Source organism: Callospermophilus lateralis, chromosome 9 (assembly GCF_048772815.1).
Source record: "Callospermophilus lateralis isolate mCalLat2 chromosome 9, mCalLat2.hap1, whole genome shotgun sequence".
Lineage (NCBI taxonomy): Eukaryota > Metazoa > Chordata > Mammalia > Rodentia > Sciuridae > Callospermophilus > Callospermophilus lateralis.
Genome location: NC_135313.1, coordinates 121,964,744 through 121,983,067, shown reverse-complemented (window position 1 = coordinate 121,983,067; position 18,324 = coordinate 121,964,744).

Sequence of the window (18,324 nt, the reverse complement as noted above, 5' to 3'; positions counted from 1 at the left end):
GGACTTATCATAAGTTCTTTTAGAGTAGAAGAGCTGCATCCCAATAATAAGCCTACGGTTCCTTTGGGAAGAGGTCCTTTTACCCCTGTGGGAATGATTTGAACTCCCATCTCTGGAGTTAGTACTGCTCTGGCAGAGGTGCAGATGTCCAACCCTGTGCTCCCTCTGGTTTGTCTGATGAGGGATCTGATGGACAATGTGTCCTGGGCACTACCCTGATGGGGTTGCTGGGTTCCTCCAGTGCTCTGTATATTTGTGGTTTTGGGCCCAGGAGCATTGGAACCCCCTGTCCATTTTTTTTGGCAATTGAGCCCAATGCCTTACTCCATGATATCGTGGATAAACACCTAGTCCTTGTTCATTTTTTGATAATTGAGTACCCTCTATGGTAGTTTGAGAACAGCACTCATTAGCCCAATGTCTCCCTCTATGGCATTGTGGCCAAATACCTGATATTCTACTACTTTGATACCTAATTTTGTTAAACCCTCTTCCTATGGGCCAATTCCTTTTAAAATGTCCTGTTTCTTCACATTTGTAGCATGTTCTTGGTCTGGCATCTAAAGCCTGTTTTACTGCAGCTGCCACAATTTGCCCTTGTTCATTAATGTCTCTGGCAACTAAAGCCTGTTTTCCTTCAGCTACCATGACTTGCTCTTGTTCATTAATGTCTCTACATTATTAAATAAATTTGTTTAAATCTTCATGTTTCCATGGTCTAATGATATCTCTGCAACAATGATTCACTTGCTCATAAGCCAGTTGTTTTAGTAATGGCATTATTTGTTCTGTATTCCCAAAAATTCTGGTAGCTCTTTGAATAAGCCTATCTACAAATTCAGCATAAGGTTCATTAGCTCCTTGTATTACCTTAGATAATTGACCTTGTAAACCTCCATGTTCTTGTAAAGTCTTCCATGCCTTAATTGCATCTACAGCAATTTGTGCACATACACCATGATCATATGCAATTTGTTGCTGCTGATCTTCATAAGGTCCCTTTCCTAACAACAAATCTAGATTTCTCTGAGGATAACCAGCTCCTGCATTTCGCCTAGCTGTCTCCTTGCAACATTCCTCATTGGCAAACTTCCATAACATGTATTGTCCTCCATTTAGCACAGCATTACACATATTAGCCCAATCCGCTGGCTTCATGTTCAAGTTGTTAATGGATTCGACCATGATTACAGTGAGGGGTGCTTAAGGACGATAGGTTATTAAAGCCTCTTTTAGCTGCTTCACTGTTTTGAAATTTAAAGCATGGTAAACACGCTGCCCTCCTCCCTCAAATACAGGGCATGTTAATATTTGAGATCTTGTCTCAGGATCCCAACTATCAAATGCGGGAGTTGTGGGCCTCCCAGCATATGAAGGTGGCCTTGTTAGTTGGACACTTATGTCATCTGGTGATAGAAAGGTGTTAGTAGCAGTCTCCTGTAGAGGTGGTGCTGTTGGTTGGACACTTACACCCTCTGGTGATAGAAAGATGTTAGTAGCAGTCTCCTGTTGTAAATTTCCCCTGATGGTTTTTACTGTTTTACACTTTCTTTCTCTGTCTAACTAGCTTTAGAGGCCTTCTCTTTTACTTGAATTTTTTCCTCTGTCTGACTAGTTCGAGAGACGTTCTCTTTTACTTGAATAGTTTCCTCTATCTGACTAGCTCAAGAGACCTTCTCTTTTACTTGAATTTTTTCCTCTGTCTGACTAACTTGAGACACCTTCTGTTTTACTTGAATCAATATGTCTTCTCCTCCTTCCTCTACCATTGACTGAACTGAAGGCTTTGGACTAAGCAAACAAGATATGAATGTCCACAATGGCAATGTGCCAACTGGCAGAGTCCCTGCGCTTTTCTTTTCTATTCTTTTTAAATCTGCACCATGATGGTTCCATTGTGATATATTTAACAACTCCTCCTTAAAAAGCCATGGTCTACATTTTTGTATTGTATCAACAATTGCCATGACTGCTCTTGATTTTACTGGGATGCCTCCTTCCTCTAACAATTTACTTAACACTTTTTTGGTTTGTTTTTTACTAATTTTTGATCCCATATTTCTACTATAATACAAACCAACAAGATAACACCAAACAAAAAAGAGATAGAACGAAATAAAAATGGAACAACAAAAAATTATTATAGCCTTTCTCCCTATCTGTTCCTCAGACACAAATAGTTTTTCCTCAGATGTGAGCGGCTTTTCTTCCATCTCACTCATCTCCAGGGACAGGCAACTTAAAACAAAAGAGGAATAATAAAATGGCTACCCATCCTCTCGCCCTGTCCTCATGAGCGAGCAGTTTACCTTATCAGTTACCCTCAGTCGCTCCCCATGCGAGCCACCAAATGCTGCAGTCTGGCTGGGCACAATCAGGATCCACTTGTCAAAAGAAACTAACTTTATTTTTAGAACCACACACACCAAGCAAAACAGCCTCTCAGGAAAAATCCTCAGAACCCCAACTCCCAACACTGGCTTCCCAAAAGCCTCTCCCTCTTACACAAGCCTCTATCCACTTCTCACAATCCTCCTGCTCTTGAGGCAGATTGGCTGGGTCACGTGGGCAGAGCCAAAAAAGTCCCCCAATGAGCAGTTCCATTGGCTGAATGGGCAGGTAAACAGCCCAATGAGCATCACCGCAGAGGAGCCAATCAGCTAGATGTTGCTGGGACTGCTGTTAGCCAATCATAAGCTGGAAGTCTGAAAGGCGGGGAAACATCTCAATGAGCATCTCCAATGAGCATCACCACAGAGGAGCCAATCAGCTAGAAGTTGCTGGGGTCGCTGTGAGCCAATCATCAGCCGGCAGCTGAAAGTTTGCTGGCAGCTGGAAGTTTGCTGTGGCCCCTTTGGCTTTGACTATCAACAGGATATGTATGCACCATTCACTGAAGTTAGTTTTCAGTACTCGAAAACAAATATGAATTTCAGGTGGATGAATATTTCTGAAAATAATCTTGTGAAAAGTTGATTATAAATCCACATACTTGAACATGAATGAATTTAGGGAGTGTAAATAAGACACATATATTTCATATTTTGAAAAATTTGGAGAGTGTGTGTGTGTGTATACACACACACAAATTTTAAAATGTAGCAACATATATGCCAATCGAAATTCACCATGAAATATACATCATTCACAGGTCCAAAAATATTCAATTTACTTAACAGGGATTTATGTATAATGTTGTTCTCCTAGGAAGCTCACCCATAGGTTCATTTTTCAGTTCCAACAGCATCTAGGAGGAGTGATCTCTTCTCAAAATTTGTATCTGCCAAGTCAGCTACCGCACAAAAATATACACGTGATAAAAGGTAGAATTCTATATATGCATATAATAATAGATGTGCTGAATAGGATACAGAGAAAGGGACATAGGAATTCACATATTTGTTAACTTTAAAAACACATGGAGGACTAGTTCAATTAAAAATTGACTAGAATTATAACACCTACCCTTTATCATGCAAAAGGCAAGTCCAAATATATACCATGCCTCCTCTGAACAGCTTCTATTTCTTTTCTGTTAGGATTCTTTTTCTCCAACATATTAGGATTAGTAGTCAGATTCCAGTACGGTATGGGTTAGTGTCAGGGATTCAGTATTTCAAATGGAAAATAGGAAAATGAATCCAATGTGTATGCAAACATATGCTAAAAAAAATCTTTCCACTCTCATCCAGAAAAATGCCTTGACAGTACCTTCGCCCCAAGTAAGACACAATTAGAGGAGAAGAATTAGAAAATCTGTTAATACATATCTGGAATGGAAAATGCTCAGGAGTTCACAACCTTGGAGGTGGTAGAGGAGTTTCCAAAAGTAAGGGAAAGGGTAAACACTCCAGAAACATGGAGCTCTGTTGGCCTAAAGACTTCTTGAGAAACTGCCTCTGAGGTTGGGCACTTGAAATATACGTTGTTGTCAGAAACTTTAGCTTTCTTTGTACTGAGACCATCAAAGCTGGGTCTTCATCTATGTGACCTGGAGGATGTTGTTTCTTATTTTCCTAATGAACATGTGGCAGCAGTTCTGAATTCTCTCTTTGTAGGTAAACTGTGGCAACTTGGGGCTAAGTGTCTCCCTGTTTGGACTGTGAACCCAGTTGGTCATCCTCCAGTTTTCGTGGTCTTTCTTGCTGCTGCACTTGGAGTTTGGTATTTGCTTCTTGAAATACAAGGATTTCAACTGGGGCACAGTGCTGGAGGGATTTCTGTCACATGTGGTGTGTTAGGGTCTGCAGATAAATACACCAACCAGGCTTCTATCGCACATGCTTGCCCCCTTGACCATAGCAACTTGATTCTGAACATTGCCCTGAAAAATCTCCATATAACAAGATGCCTTTACATATAAGGGTCTGCTGGCTGCAGCATGTCAGTCATTTGGAAGCCAATGGCAGATCCACATGGCCCCAACACAGATGTTTTATTACACACCTGCACACCACTGCTCTAGGCCCCTACTCAGCAGTCTCCAAATTACTGGCATCTCTGTTCTACACCATTCTCATGAAACCAAGTCAATCAAGGCACTGTCTTGTACACTCATGATCAACAGCAGAAGATCCAAAGTTACTCCAGTGCCATTTGGTCATGGGAATTTCAAAAATGTCATGGTACTTATCTAGCCATTTTTGAAGGATGAAGTTGGAGGTACTGTGGGTTTAAATTCATTCAGGAACCATTAAATGTTGAGGAAGTGTATTTCAATGAAAGTTCTGGAGAATTCTCAGAGGAAAGTCTTCCCAAAGAGTGACCAAATTTCACATAAAGCCAGGTCCATTGAGGTCTACAATGTGAGTTCCATGTGTGTTTTGACTCTCAACTATGGCTGCCAAGTCTTTCAGAATGAAATCATGTGATATCCTGGCTGAGATTCCCAGTGTTCTGTGGAAAGCCACCCTGGTCCAAGATCTCAGTTTCCAAGAGCGAATCTCATGCATGGCCTCCTAAAATCCCAACACAATTCATGGCAATACTTCTCTGACGTCAGTTCTAGACCTCAGTCTCTAAGGGTATCACACCAGAGTTCAAGCCCAGGTGGACCCAGTCATCACTTCCAACCACCACACAAATAACCACAATTAAAACCAAAACACTCCCACAAGGCCCTCATCCTCTTCCATATAGACACTAATCATAAACTATTGCTGGAGTTTTTCATGAGGGGCGCAGCCCAAGACAGTGTTCAAAAGAGCTCCCTTGTCACTTATTTTCCTAAAGTCAGCGTGGCCTGGACACCCATCCTGTGAACCAGGAGTGATCAAATAGGCCTGCTGTTAATACTGCTCTGCTTCTACATTTTGAGGAGTACTGACTCATAGTGATAGATTCTTTATGTGATTTGAAGTCATGAGAAATCTCAAGCACCTATGGGCTAGCCTCTGCAGGGCTTTGAAGAAGTCATTTGACACAAAGGATGACTATTCTCACTTGATGGATATCAGGAATCTGACAGAGGTAGGCTAGAGACTTCATCCATAATGACTGATTTTTTACCATTTTTGTTTTGGATACACACATGGGATCTTTCTTTAGATCCATGAGGTGCTGAGAATCTAAGCCACAGCCTCACACAGGGCCAAGAGGTCGAATCAGACTCATCCTTATCCTAAGCATTTAAACAAAGAGCGACAGGTGATGCGCATGCATTTCCATTTTTAAACAGTTTTCTTCAGTCTTCCCAAATGGGTGGACTGAGGCAAAGACCTCCTGACATTAAGGTCAACAGAACAATAGGTAAGCAAAAGGCCAAAAGAAGGGTTTTTCCACTGAGATATTACTGGTCACACTGATATCTGTGTTTTCTTAGATGCTCCCATTTCCTTCAGCTATCCAGTACATGGCCATGTCACAGAGCTTGGAGGGGTACATATCTTGGACACAAATCCATGAGACTATTTTGGAGAGTGGCCAGAATTCACGAAGAAAACATGAACTTAGGAATTTAGTAGGTGTTGCACATCTATAAGACAAGCCACAGTCCATTAATAAATTGGGCAGGATGAATGCTGGGAAGCTTTCTAATAGACAGGACACATCCTTGATGCATTCTCTTTTCTAATGTCTTCAACCATGGACACAGTGGAATGCATAGATAAAGAAACACTCACCTTGTCAAACGACCTACTATAAAGAGTCCACTCCAAACCAAAAAACCCGCCTTTTCCACCTATTCTCAGAACATGAGACAGAACCACAAACTCACACCCACACACACAAAGGCACCTCCTTCTCCCAAGTAGGTCTGTGACTATACGGAGTGTCCTCTGAATGGTTGGCCATACTATGTTACCCCAAAATGGCCTGTCTTGTCTGAGATCTGTTTTCTTTAGCCAACTCTGTAAAGTTGTGAGGATCCAGTGGTGAGCCACTTTCTGCTTTCTCAGGAAGGGCCCCTCTTCAGAGCTTTTCTGGCTTTTGCCCATCCTCACATCAGTAGGTACCAAGAAAGACTGACTCTGTCCTTGGTAAATCCAAACAAGTGAGACCACTGGGACTGGTACTGGGAGTGGCTCTGTGTGCCTGGTTTCCTGGATCCCAAGTTCAGAGATTCCATCACCACTTCCTTCAGGAACTGAATGTGGTCACATCCTTGGCAACCACTTTGTCCTAACAGATGCTTCCAAGGGTCCCATGAGATGGAGGCTGCACCTACTTCCTCTTACATTTTCATAAGTTAGAATGGTATATCAACCATAGGTACTGGGGAACACCTCTCCACAGAGCCTTGGTTTGGTCCATCTTCTCTACATTAAGAAGAGAGATTCTGATTAAGACACAACCCTTTATCCTGACCATGTTTTTTGCCATGGGAGATGACTTTTGCCCTCTCAGGTCGTTCATAGCTTCCTACATATTTTCCAGGGATTATTTCTGCATGGACCTTTGAGGTTCTCAGCAGGTGGAAGATCCATACATTCCTGTATTGTAATACCAACTCTGTCTCTGCTCTTCTGTAAAGTTAGATTGAGGAACAGTGTATGGTTAGGGTTAATAACATGTTCAATATGGGTTAGGAATCATTCTGCGTGATGAACAATGTTATTGGAAACCTGCGATATTTACATGAAAATATAGGTGAAATATAAGTATGTAAATATAAATATAGGTAAGATTTGAATCCCAGAAGGGAATTTGGCCCTTGAGTGGGATACTTAGCTTTGAATTATGTTCTGCACAGATGTCTCAGATAAATCTATATACAATGGCATAGATCCTTGTACCTTCGATGACTGAATGTAGAAGAGAGCATCCAGTTAAAAAGGGATTTTTGCTAGGATTAGTAATATAGTCGGTAGGATTACGAAGAAGATTGAGTATAGAATTTGGACCAAAAGTTCTTTAGCAATAGGGTTTCTGGTAGAGATTCAATATAAATGTCAGCACATGTGAAGAGTCAGTCACAATGATGAACTGGGGGAAAAAGTAGGAAAGCAGATGTGAATAGAGATTAGGAAATCAGGCAAATTATAAAATGAGTGAGAGGTTTAGACAGTTTCAACAGGGTGAGATTGAAAATGTCGTCTTAGGAAGAAATACATATGTAATCACCAATAGGATTGACATTTGAGAGCATTAGGCAACCTGGACATGGATGTTTTTAGTAATCCATGTTCACTTTCCATTTAGGCTTTGGGACAGTCATAAGTGTGACCTTTGCATTTTGTGTCCAGAATATTACTGTAATAAAATGTATATGTAGATCAGTTGACATGCATATTTCTTCCACCATTTCTGGGAGCAATATTTTGAAGATATACAAATTATTATTGGGAGTACACAGAGGTGTACCATGTGTCTATCAATATATAGACAATGCATGAATAGACCATACTGTGAATAAATGATATAACTGGTTTCACTTTGAATAATGGATTGAATTGATATCTGAAAGTATACAAGAAATCTTATATTGATGTGCAATCATTCATTTCAACCAGTTTTACATCTAATGGTAATATTAGTGTTATGTTTTATCATGACGGGTGTGTCAGTTTTGCTTCAAAAGTGATAATAGAAATCGAAAATAATGTGTTTGGAAAGAAGTCTCATAAAAAGAGAAGTCAAGAAACATGGAGGAATACATGTGTTCTGAAGCAAGAAGTGATTGAAAGCAAAACAAATGTGTATATATTTGCTAATTTGTGGATGAAATATACATCCTATGATGTGCATTAACTGGAGAAATAGTAATGTACCAGTGTTGAATAAAAATGAACGTCAAAATACACATGATATCACATAGGAATCTTCTTGCATTGATGTTAAACTGGGTCAGTTACTTTATAAATATTAGAATTTTATTTTGGTGTTATAATACAATTTATTTTAGCACTAGCATGCCACAGAATGTAGAGGAAAGAGCAATGGATTTTTAGTTATAGCACTAATAATCTAACATTTAATGATTATTTTGGGGAGTCTAGAAATTATATGAGGCTATGCAACATAATTTTTTGTTTTTAACATTCATAAAATCTTGGAATTTTGGTAATATTTCTCCTTTTTTATTTTTTCAGTTGTTGATAGACTTTCATTTTATTTATTTGTATGTGGTGCTGAGAATATAACCCACTGCCTCACACATGCTAGACAAGCATGTTAACACTGAGCCACAAACCCAGCCCCTCCACTTTTATCTTTTCATCAAACACTCCTCTCCCTCTTCTTTACTCACTTTCTTCCTCATTTTTCCCCTTCTCTCTCTTCCTTTGTCATTTTCCCTCCATATGTATTTTTCTCCCATAGCATTACAAACAGTACTATGCTATGAAATTTACATTTAAAACTGTTTTTTATAGTCATTCTTTTTTCTTGAGAAAATTTAAAAATTATAACCACCTGATAAATATATTACAATACATTTATTATGCATATGTATCTATATTCATGCATATGTGTTACATATATTATATATATACATATATATTTAACAGTACTTTGATTAGCCTGTTAGAAATAATATAGACCAAGTCTTTCTTAATTTTCAAGTCTTCCAGAATTAACATCTTACAGTGAAAATCAAATAAACATATTTAAGTAAGCAGGTATCATTCTTATTTATCAATACTGATAATTTAAGGTTTTATATCACATTTAGCTTTAATATGGCATATTAACTCTTTTGAATTAGAGAAATTTTTTTTGAACAACCTATTATTTAAGGACCATATGCACTGACATTTTAAATGGCTTTCTTGTGATTTCACTTTCTATCAATTGCGTATTAATTGTCAAACACTTATTTTAGTAATTTTCATATTCATAATTGATATAAAGTCAATTGTTTAATTCTTTTTGTAAGTAGTTACTAATTACAGTAGGGACAGTATTAATAATTCTAAATCTTTATAAAAATGGTACAAAAATATTTTCATGCAAAATTATGTATTATTGCATGCTCTAAATGTTTGATTGTTGATACATATAATAAAGAGCTTTTGATGAGTCTCTTCCCCAGTAAAACATAAAAAGCAAAGATATAGTTGGGTATGTATGTCCAAACAAAGATAAGGAAAAATACACATTATCATCTAGAAACTATTAAATAAAAGATGAAAAGAACAATCTAACACATTGTACCAACTTGTCAGATGAGGTAGTATTCTGGAAGAATAGCCTAAGTCTAGACCTGGTCCATGTCAAAATATTCACAAAAAAATAAAATATGAAAAATATAGGAAATGCTATGAGTTTTTCATGAAGGTAAGTGGATTATCCTTTAATCTCAATTATGTGCATTTTTAAAAGCCAGTTTTCTGGTAAAATAAATTTGTGATAGTTACAACTACACAAAACAAAGTTTCTGCTTAGCAAAATGAATGCATCTCAACTCTTTTTTAGCTGATTTCATCCCACTCAATTTTTAACTTTTATTTATTTATTTTTTATTGGTTATTCAAAACATTACAAAGCTCATCATATATCATCTTTCATACATTTGACTCAATTGGGTTATGAACTCCCAATTTTCCCCAAATACGAGTTGCAGAATCACATCGGTTACACATTCACATTTTTACATAATGTCACATTAGTGACTGTTGTATTCTGCTACATTTCCTATCCCCTACTATCCCCTACTATCCCCCTCCCATCCCCTCCCATCTTCTTTTTCTACCTCATCTGCTGTTGTTCACTTCTCTCCCTTGCCCCCCCTTTCCCCAATTTTCCCTACCCCATTGTTTGAAGATGCTATCCTTCTTCCATTGCATGCTTTTAGCCCCTTTTTCAAATATAAGAAAGTTGTAATTTTGTGGATTGGTTTCTGTGTCCTCTATTCTGTACCATTGGTCCACCTGCCTATTTTGTTACCAGTACCACGCTGTTTTTGTTACTATTGCTTTTGGTACAGTTTGAACTCTGGTATCACTATACCTCCAGATTCATATTTTCTGCTTAGAGTTGCTTTTGCTATTCTGGGTCTTTTGTTTTTCCATCTTCTAAGATCTTCTTCTCTCTCTCTCTTTAGGGTTCTGTAGTTTTCAGTATATAAAACTTTCACCTCTTTTGTTAGGTTGATTTCCAAGTATCTTATTTTATTTGAGGATATTGTGAATAGAGTGGTTTTCCTCATTTCCATTTCAGAAGTGGTGTTGCTGACATCCAGGAATGCCTTTCATTTATGCTTGTTGATTTTATATTCTGCCACTTTGCTGAATTCATTTATTAACTCTAGCCGTTTCATTGTAGACCCTTTGGGGTCTGTTAAATATATTATCATGACATCTGCAAATAGCGATAATTTAAATAATTCTTTTCCTATTTTTATGCCTTTAATTTCTTTTGTCTGTCTAATTGTTCTGGCTAGTATTTCAAGAACTAAATTGAATAGAAGTGGTGATAGAGGGCATCCCTGTCTTGTTCCAGATTTTAGAGGGAATGCCTTCATTTTTTCCACATTTAGAATGATGCTAGCCTGAGGTTTAGCATATATAGCTTTTACAATGTTGAGGTAAGTTCCTGTTATCCCTAGTTTTTCTAGTGTTTTGAACATAAAGTGATGCTGAACTTTGTCAAATGCTTTTTCTGCATCTATTGAGATGATCATATGGTTCTTGTCTTTAAGTCTATTGATGTGGTGAATGGCATTTATTGATTTCTGTATATTGAACAAGCCTTGCATCCCAGGGATGAATCTTACTTGATCATGGTGCACAATTTTTTTGATATGCTTTTGTATTCGATTCGCCAGGATTTTATTGAGAAGTTTTGCATCGAAGTTCATTAGAGATATTGGTCTGTAGTTTTCTTTCTTTGAAGTGTCTTTGTCTGGTTTCGGGATCAGGGTGATTTATCCTCATAGAATAAATTTGGAAAAGCTCCTTCTTTTTGTTTTTCTTGAAATAGCTTGAAAAATAGTGGTATTAATTCTTCTTTAAAGGTTTTGTAGACCTCTGCTGTATACCCATCCGGTCCAGGGCTTCTTTTGGTTGGTAGTTTTTGATGGCTTCTTTCATTTCTTCCTTTATTATTGGTCTGTTAAAATTGTGTGTGTCTTCCTGACTCAATCTGGGCAGATCGTATGACTTAAAAAATTCATCGATATCTTCACTATCTTCTATTTTATTGGAATAGAGTGTTTCAAAATACTTTCTAATTATCTTCTGTATTTCTGTAGTGTCTGTTGTGATATTGCCTGTTTCATCCCGTATGTTAGTAATTTGAGTTCTCTCTCTTCTCTTCATTAGCATGGCTGTGGGCCTGTCAATCTTATTTATTTTTTCAAAGAACCAACTTTTAGTTTTATCAAATTTTTTAATTTTTTTTGTTTCAATTTTGTTGATTTCTGCTCTAAATTTAATTATTTCTTGTCTTCCACTACATTTGCTGTTGTTTTGCTCTTCCTTTTCTAGGTTTTTGAGGTGTAGTGTGAGTTCATTTATTTGTTGATTTTTTTCTTTTTTTGAGGAAAGAACTCCAAGAAATGAAATTCCCTCTTAAAACTGCTTTCATTGTGTCCCATCGATTCTGGTATGTTGTGTCTGTATTGTCATTTGTCTCTAAGAATTTTTTTTTATCTCCTCCTTTGTGTCTTCTGTAACCCATTGATCATTCAGTAGCATATTGTTCATTTTCCATGTGATGTAGGATTTTTCCTTCCTTCTTTCATCATTGATTTCCAGTTTCATTCCATTATTATCAGATATAGTGCATGGTATAATCTCCATGCTTTTATATTTACTAAGAATTGCCCTATGGCATAATATATGGTCTATCTTTGAGTAGGATCCATGTGAAACTGAGAAGAACGTGTATCCACTTGATGATGGCTGATATATTCTATATATGTCATTTAAGTCTAGGTTACTGATTGTGCTGTTGAGTTTGATAGTTTCTTTATTCAGTTCTTGTCTAGAGAATCTGTCTAATGCCGAGAGTGGTGTGTTGAAGTCACCCATAATTATTGTGTTGTAGTCTATTTGACTATTGAACTTGAGGAGAGTTTGTTTTATGAACATTGCAGCTACATTGCTTGGTGCATACAAATTCATAATTGTTATGTCTTGTTGGTGGATGGTTTCTTTTAACAGAATATACTGTCCTTCTTTATCCCTTTTGATTAACTTATTTTTGAAGTTGATTTTATTCCACATGAGTATGGCCACTCCATCTTGCTTCCGAGGGCCATGTGAGTGGTATGATTTTTCCCAACCTTTTACCTTCAGCCTGTGTATGTCTTTTCCTATCATGTGAGTCTCCATATGGCAGCATATTGTTGGATTTGTTTTTTTGATCCAGGTTACTAGCCCATTCTCTTGATTGGTGAATTTAGGCCATTAACATTTAAGGTTACAATTGAAATATGATTTGTACTTCCAATCATGTATTTTCATTCTGTTTGGGTATTTTTCTCCATCATATTAGGATTAGTAGTCAGAGTCTAGTAGGGTATGAGTTAGTGTCAAGAATTCAGTATTTCAAATGGAAAATTATAAAATGGATCAATGTGTATGCAAATGTGTGCTACACAAAAATTTTCCCACTCTCATTCAGAACAATGCCTTGACATTACCTTCACCCCAAGTAAGACACAATTAGAGGAGAAGAGTTAGAAAATCTTTGAATGCATATCTGAAATGAAAAATGTTCAGGAGTTCACAACCTTGGAGTTGGTAGAGGAGTTTCCAAAAGTAATGGACAGTGTAAAATCTCCACAAACATGGAGATTTACCAGCCTAAAGACTTCTGGAGAAACTGCCTCTTGGTTGGAAACTTGAAATATATGTTGTTGTCAGGAGCTTTAGCTTCTTTTCTAGTGAGACCATCAAAGCTTGGTCTGCAAATCTGTGACCTGGAGGACATGGTTTATAATTCTCCAATGAACATGAAGCAGCAGTGTTGAATTCTCTCTTTGTAGGTAAACTATGGCCACTGGGGGCTAAGTGTCTCCCCATGTAGACTGCTAAGCCATTAGGTCATCCTCCACTTTTCAAAACGTTTCTTGATATTGCACTCGGATTTTGGTATTTGCTTCATGAAATACAAGGAGTTCAACTGGGACAAAGGGCTGGAGGAAGTTCTTTCACGTGTGGTGGTTCAGGGTCTGCAGGAGAATGCACCAACAGGGCTTGTATACCACATAGGTTGATCCCTTGACTATAGAAACCTGATTTTGAACATTGCCCTGAAACCTCTCTATATAACCAGATGTCTTTACATACAGGATCTGCTGGCTGCACCATGTCAGTCACAAGCCATTTGGAAGCTAATGGCAGATCCACATGACCCCACCACAGATGTTTTATCACACACTTGCTCACCACCGCTCTGGGCCCATTACTCAACAAGCTTCAAATGACTGGCATCTCTTTTCTACACCATTTTCATGAAAACCAGTCAATCAACACACTGTCTGGTACTCTCATGATCAGCAACTAGACATCCAAATGTTCTCCAGTGCCATCTGGTCAAGGGAATTTCAAAAATTTCATGGTATTTATCTAGCCATTTTTCAAGGATGAAGTTGGAGACACTGTGGGTTTCAATTCATTCAGGAATCATTAAATGGTGAGAAAGCTCATTTCAATGAGAGCTCTGGAGAACTCTCACAGGCAAGACTTCCCAAAGAGTGGCCAAAAGGTAACATGAAGCCAGGCCCATTGAGTTCTACAATTGAGGTCCATGTGTGTTTTGACTATCAAATATGTCTGCCAAGTTTTTCAGAATAAAAATATGTGATATCCTCCTGAGATTCCCAGTGCTCTGTGGAAAGTGACCCTGGGCCTAGATCTCAGTTTCCAATGGTGACTCTCATGCGTGGCCTCCTAAATCCCAACACAATTCATGGCAATATTTCTCTGAGGTAAGTTCCAGAACTCAGTCTCTAAGGGGAATGACACCATAGTTCAAACCCAGTTGGATCCAGTCATCTCTTCCAACCGCCACACGAATGACCACAATTAAAACCAAAACACTCAAACATGTACCTCATCTTGTTAAATATAGACACTCATCATAAACTCTGGCTGGAGGTTTCCATGCGGGACGCATCCCAAGACAGTGTCCAAAATATTCTCCCTTGCCCCTCATTTGCCTAAAGTCAGGGTGCCCTGGACACCCTTCCTGTGAACCAGAAGTGATCAAATAGGCCTGCCGTTAATACTGCTCTGCTTCTCCAATTTGAGGCCTATTGACTCTCAGGTATAGATTCTTTATGTGATTTGGAGTCACGAGAAAACACAAGCACCTCTGCAGGACTTTGAAAAACTCATTTTACCCAAAGGATCCCTGTCTCACTTGATAGAGGTCAGGTACCTAACAGAGGAAGGCAAGAGACTCATCCACAATGACTGATTTTTTGCCATTATGGTTTTGATTGCACACATGGTATCTGTCTGTAGATCCATCATGTGCTGAAAATTTAAGCCACAACCTCATACAGGGCTAGGAGGCTGATTCAAGCACATCCCATTCCAAAGCAAAGAACCACAAGTTATGCCCATTTATTTCCATTTTAAAACTGTTTTATTCAGGCTTCACAAAGGGGTGGCCTGAGGCAAAGACCTTCCTGACATTCAGGGCAACAGAACAATAGGTAAGCAAATGAACCAAAATATGGTTTCTTCACTGAGCATTTACTGGTCACAATGATGTCTGAGTTTTCTAAGATATTCCCATTCCCTAGAGCTATCAAGTACATGGCCATGTCACAGAGCTTGGGGGTGGTATGTATCTTGGACACAAAACTATGAGGCTATTCTGGAGAGTGGCCAGAATTCAGGAAGAAAACAGGAACTTAGGAAGTTAGTAGGTGTTGCCCATCCATAAGGAAAGCCACAGTCCATTCATCAACTAGGCCTGATGAATGCTGGAAAGTTCTCTACTAGACAGGACACATACATTGATACATTCTCTTTTCGAATGTCTACAACCATGGACAGAGTGGGATACACAGAAATAGAAGCACTCGCCTAGTCAAACGACTTACTAGAAACAGTCCACTCCAATCCAAACAAACAGCCTTTCCTACCTGTTCTCAGAACATGAGACAAAACCACAAACTCACACCCACATCCACAAAGGCACCTCCTTAACTCAAGTAGGTCTGTGACTATCCGGAGTGTCCTCTGAATGGTGGGCCATACTATGTTCCCCTAAAATGGCCTGTCCTGTCTCAGACCTGGTCTCCTTGGCCAACTCTGTGAAGTTGTCAACAGCCAGCGGTGAACCACTACCTGCTTTCTCAGGAAAGGCCCCTCGTCAGAGCTCTTCAGGCATTTGGCAATCCTCATATCACTAGGTACCAAGAAAGACTGACTCTGTCCTTGGTAAATCCAAACAAGTGAGACCACTGGGATTGGGACTTGGACTGGCTCTCGGTGCCTGGCTTCCTGGATCCCAAATTCAGAGATTTCCATCACAAGGAAAGTGAGGTGAGGTCACTTCCTTCAGGAACTGAATGAGGTCACTGCCTTGGCAACCACTTTGTCCTACCAGATTCATCCAAGGTTCCCATGAGATGGAGGCTGCCACTACTTCCTGTGACACTTTCACAAGTTAGAATGGTATATCAACCATAGGCACCTGGGAACAGCTCTCCACACAGGCATGGTTTGATCATTCTTCTCTACATTAAGAAAGGAGAGGCTGATTCAGACACATCCCTTAATACTGACCAGGTTGTTTGTCATGGAAGATGACTTTTGCTCTATTAGGTCCTTCATAGCTGCCTGCAACTTCTTCAGGGTATCATTTCTGCTTGTACCTTTGATGTTCTCAGCAGGTGGAAGAGCCCCTACATTACTCTATTGTAAGACAAACTCTGTCCCGGCTCTTCAGTACAGTTAGTTTGAGGGTACAGTGTATGGTTAGGGTAATAACAGGTTCGATTTAGGTTAGGAATCATACTGAGGAATGAACAATGGTATTGGGAACTCGCGATATTTACGAGAATATATAGGTGAAATATAAGTATAAAAACAGAAATCTAGATAAGATTTGAATCCAAGAAGGGCATTGGCCTGTTGATTGGGATATTTAGCTTTGAATTATATTCTGCACAGATGTCTCAGATAAATTGATATACAATGGCATAGGACCTTGTACCTTGGATGATTGATTGACAAAGAGAATTTCCAGTCAAAAAGGGATAGTCGGTAGGATTAGGAAGATAGTTGGTAGGTATAGAAAAAAGAGTGAGTATAGGATTTCGAACAAAAGTTCTGTAGCAATAGGGTTTCGGATAGAGAGTGAATGTAAATGTCAGCACATGTGAAGAGTCAGTCACAATGATGAACTCAGGAAAATATGTATGAAAGCAGATATCAATGGAGACATTAGGAAATCAGGAAAAGCATAAAGTGAGGGTTAGTATTAGTCATTTTCAACAGGGTTGAGGTTGAATATTTAATCTTAGGAAGAAACAAATATGTAGTCACTAATAGGATTGATTTGCGAGCATTAAGCAACCTGGACATGGATGTTTTTAGAAATCCATGCTCACTTTTCATTTAGGATTTGGTGAAAGGTTAATAAGTTAGGTACTTGTCACTTCCTGTTTTTCTGTATGCTTAACAAAACACTGTTGAAAACTTGAGGACTGTTTGCTAATCTTTTTCCCAGAATGTGCTGTCCCCGACTGCCAAACTGAGAATATACACCCTCACCTGTTTGCACGCAAACCGCCCACTCGCCCTGACCCATCAATAAACTTCCCTCCCTGCCCTCTTCAAGGAAAGTATATAAGCTCTGCTTAAGCTGTTCTCATTGCTCTCTGCTCTATTCAAGTGAGCTCTGAGCCCCAGAATGCTAGACTCCCAATAAACCCAGGGTAACTTTTGATGTGGAGGGGACCCCAGTAAACTTTGAAGTGGATACAGGGGCAGTATACTTAGTCCTTAAGGCCGCACTGGGCCCTCTATCAAATAAAAGCTCTCTAGTTCAATGTGCTATCACCAGTAAATATGGACAACTAAGAAAACCTTGGACATGAGGAAAGGAAAAATTCATCACTCCTTCCTAGTAACCCCAGAATGCCTGGCCCCATTGATGGGCAGAGATCTGCTCACCAAGCTACAGGCCAAAATGACTTTTAACCCCGAAGGCCCAAAAATGATATTTCAAAATCCTTCAGTATAAACTCCTATATTCACGGCTTTAAATATGTCAGTAGAAGATGAACAGCAACTCTTCACACACCCCAAGACTGATCAAACAGAAAAGCTACCCCAGAAATGGATAACAGATTACCCAGATGCCTGGAAAAAAACTGCTGGGTTAGGCCTAGCCATGAAACAACCTCCAAAAACAGTGGAGTTAAAAACCTCAGCCTCCCCAATCAATGTCAAACAATATCCTCTGAGCAAAAAAGCTAAAGATGGGATAAGGCCCCATATTCAGAAATATCTGGCCTTAGGGTCCTAAGGCCTTGTCAATCATCCTAAAACACTCCCCTGCTACCAGTATAAAAAGCCAAGAACCGGGGACTATCCCCCATTCAAGACATAAGAGAGACCTACAAGAGAGTGTAGGACATTCACGCCAGTGTACCTAATCCGGACAATCTGCTTATCACTCTGAACCCTGAGAGGAAATGGTATACTGTTCTGGACTTAAAAGATGCTTTCTTTTGCTTGCCTCTGCATAAATATAGTCATTTGCTGTTTGCTTACTAGTGGGTAGACCCAGAAACTGGAACGTCTGGTCAAGTAACTTGGACTAGACTCCCCAAAAGGGTTGAAAAACTCCCCCACTCTCTTTGATGAAGCCCTCCACAGAGATCTCAACAGCTTCAGAACTACGCACCCCGAAGTCACCCAGCTTCAATACGTGGATGACCTGCTACTGGCAGCCAACACCAAGGATATCTGT